This window comes from Colobus angolensis, unplaced genomic scaffold, assembly GCF_000951035.1.
Source record: "Colobus angolensis palliatus isolate OR3802 unplaced genomic scaffold, Cang.pa_1.0 Scaffold89, whole genome shotgun sequence".
NCBI classification, from domain to species: domain Eukaryota; kingdom Metazoa; phylum Chordata; class Mammalia; order Primates; family Cercopithecidae; genus Colobus; species Colobus angolensis.
The window spans coordinates 2,438,328-2,441,826 of NW_012122820.1; the positions used below are offsets into that span (position 1 = coordinate 2,438,328).

Sequence of the window (3,499 nt, forward strand, 5' to 3'; positions counted from 1 at the left end):
AAAAAAAAAAAAAAAGATATTCCTAAAATTTTAAAATTGTTTTTCCTCAAAGGTTCTCTAGAATTTTTCATCGCAGACGATACTTTTGATTTTTCTCTTGTAATAAAAAAACTAGCTCTTTTTTTCTTGCTGTTTAAATTGATACCTCCATGTATGACTAAAATTTTCCCCATTTTTTTTTCCTCCCAAACTCCCCAGATATGGCAGTCTAACAAGGATTTGTATGAAATGCCCTTTAAGAAGAATTAGAAGTTTAAAGAGAGAGAGAAAAAAAAGCATTAGAAGTTGATGTTTGATTCTCTTAGCTCCAAAAGCAGAGAGCTGCAAAATAACACATGGCCCTGGGGAGTAACCTCGCTGATATTTTAAAAGTCAATTTCATCTTTTCCAGGAAGTGAAATTCCTCGTTTGTCAACTCTTACGCCCTGAGGAAATACTTCGGGGGTGCGGGTGAAAGGGAAAGGACCAGAGGGGATTTGTGAGGTGGGAGGAAGTGGTGGTGCCCCACCGGAAGTAGCTTCCAACTCACAGACAATGCTGCCACCTACTGACAAGACATGGGACTTGCAGACTTAATGGATTTCTCCACTTTCTTCCACAGTGGAGAACAAATACTTAGTTTTGCATTAACCATACTTTATTGTACTATCTTATATGGGACCCTAAAATAATTTTCATAAACTTGGGGTACAGAAAAACACAAGGTCGGACTCCTAGCTTTAATACCTCCAGGACTGGTTTGGATATGATTCACAGCTGCTTCTCAATGGGGAAAGTAAATTGTGTGTAAGAGGGTTTTTTGTTGTTATTGTTTTCAAAGGGTTGGGGAGGCTGAAGGAACAGTCCAGAAGGAGACAATAACAGTTTTCCATCCCTACTTTTCAATAGTGTGTAGTGCTTGACTTTTACCTTTTAACCCACATATGTGCATTTTTATTTCTAAAGTTATAGGCACCTATAATCTCAGCACTTTGGGAGGCCGAGATGGGAGGATCACTTGAGCCCAGGAGTTGGAGACCAGCCTAGGCAGCATAGCGAGACCCTGTTTCTACAAAATAGTAATAATAATAGTAATAATGGGCGTGGTGGCACATGCCTGTGGTCCCAGCTACTCGGGAGGCTGAGGTGGGAGGATTGCTTGAGCTCAGGAAGTCGAGGCTGCAGTGAACTATGATCACACCGCAGTACTTCAGCCTGGGTGACAGAGTGAGACCCCAACTCTAAAAATAAATAAAGCAGTGATGAAGCTGTTTGCTGCTAAGTCCTGTGTCATACGTTAATGAGTTTCTGCAGTTCCTCTTGTGATTCCATTGAAAATTAGACCCTTCTGTGTAGGGAAGAGAGCGGCCAGCTGCCTTCCTGTGGGTCATGCTGTTCTGATTGTTGACGTCTGACCCTGAGCACAATGGCAGGGCATCTGTCTCAAGTGCACAGACGTCAGCTAGGGCTGGAAGAGCCAATCCTCTATCTACTCCAGGCTCTGGAAACTTGAAGACCTTCTCTGCTTCCTACAATCGTCAGCTGTCAGCTGGATAAAGTACAGGGGGCCACAGAACTTAACCATCCTGCTTTTACAGATTCCTGAAAACTGGCTAAATTGTATGCATTTGAAGTAAATTAGGTAGAAACTGTCACTTTCATCTTGTCATATTCATGTTGTTTGCTTAAGGCACACCTACTGGCTGTCTTTTTATTTTTGTTGTTGTTGTTCACAGCAGTGGATTTTTGGGCAATGAAGTTAAGGTTTAAATGATTGAAAGCAGAAATGGTTGTCTTCCATCTAAGAACATTAAGCATTTGTCTGAGGGGCATTTAAGGGCTTAACGCTTACGGTTTCTCCCTTACTTTACTCATGTGTCCAATTTTAGCCTCAGTGATTTTTCTAGAGATTCTGAGAAACAGGACTACTTTTTTTGGCTCCTCCCTGTGTGGTGACCACTTCTCAAAAAGCCTTGTCTTGGGCTAGAAAAAGGTAGCAGATGTGTACATAAATAATGCCAGTTTGAGATCAAGATTTTCTAAGGAGAAATATTATGAACTTTAGTAGTAAATATTTCCTCATACCCTTTTTAGATGAGAAAAACAATATTTTCCAGGCCGTATTAAGTAATTCCACATTAATATTTATGAAAAATTAACCTGGTCTCAAAGAACTGTTTTCCCACAGTCCAGTTCCAGTGTCTCCAGATCCATGATGTAAGGAGTAATTGTTGACACACCACTGTGTGGTAGGTCTGATCCTTCTGGAGTGTGGATTACGTAAATGGGGGAGTAATAAATATAAGAAGGTGCCTAGTATTAACAAATTAGACCCTTTTACTCTTTCTGGACAAGTGGGATTTGTAACTAAAACATCTGTGAAGTCAAGCCTTTTTACCCTTGAATGAAGAGAAAATAGAGTTTTTGCAACTTGATTCTACTTTATAAAAGGATTGTGTGGCAGATATTTATAGCATGTGAAATATGTGTAAGTTCCTAGCTTTGAAGCTCTCATAAGCATGTACTCCCAGCATTAGTATTCCACATTACTATGTGCGACAAAGCAGTGTTTTGGAAGCTGGCTCAAATCCTCTGAGAGCCACAGGCAACAGATTTGACAGTTAGCTACTTCAGTACCTTATAGACCATTTAACAACATGTATTAGATTTTTGGTTTCCTGAATAACCCTATATAATACTTGCAGACATGTCTAGGTTTGCATAATGTAGTGCATATTAAATAGTAATAACTTTTAGCATTTTGGGTTTTTTTTTTTTTTTTTACTCCCAGTGAAAATAATATGCTTTGGTGTAGCACCTTTAAAAAAACTATTTTTTTTTAAGGCTGAGGTGGAAAGATCCCTTGAGCCCAGGAGTCCAAGATTGTAGTGAGCTCTGATCATGCCACTGCACTCCAGCCTGGGCAACAGAGTGAGGCTCTGCCTCAAAAAAAAAAAGACAACAAAATTTTTTTAAGAGATGGGGTTTTGCTGTGTCGCCCAGGCTGGCCTTGAACTCCCGTGTTCAAGTGATCCTCCCACCTCAGCCTAATGAGTAGCTGGGACTACAGATGTGTGCCGTGCCCAGGTTGGTGCAGCGCGTCTCGGAAGAGAGCCAGGGTGGTGCTCTGCAGTGCCTCTGTCAGCCGCCTCCGTGTTGGTCACCTCTGCATTGGTCATTAAGTCTAGAGCAGCCCAGGTTCTGAGAGTAGGTTCTCCACTAATTACCTAGGCAAAGTCTTTTCCACTTCATTAAGCATCTTTTCCCCTTTATAAAATTAAATGTGGCCGGGCGCAGTGGCTCACGCCTGTAATCCCAGCACTTTGGGAGCCCGAGGCAGGCGGATCATGAGGTCAGGAGATGGAGACCATCCTGGCTAACATGGTGAAACCCCATCTCTACTAAAAATACAAAAATTGGCCGGGCATGATGGCAGGCGCCTGTAATTCCAGCTACTTGGGAGGCTGAGGCAGGAGAATCACTCGAACCAGAAGGCAGAGGTTGCAGTAACCCAAGATTG

At 41.8% G+C, this 3,499-nt stretch overlaps 2 protein-coding genes across 3 annotated transcripts in view; one reads left to right on the forward strand and one right to left on the reverse strand.

Annotated features, from left to right (window-relative positions):
• The window catches only part of FBXL14 (F-box and leucine-rich repeat protein 14), a 30,372-nt gene that overhangs the window by 19,093 nt on the left and 7,780 nt on the right, over window positions 1–3,499 (reverse strand). The gene's annotated exons all lie outside the window — the stretch shown is intronic.
• The window catches only part of WNT5B (wingless-type MMTV integration site family, member 5B), a 77,436-nt gene that overhangs the window by 9,353 nt on the left and 64,584 nt on the right, over window positions 1–3,499 (forward strand). The gene's annotated exons all lie outside the window — the stretch shown is intronic.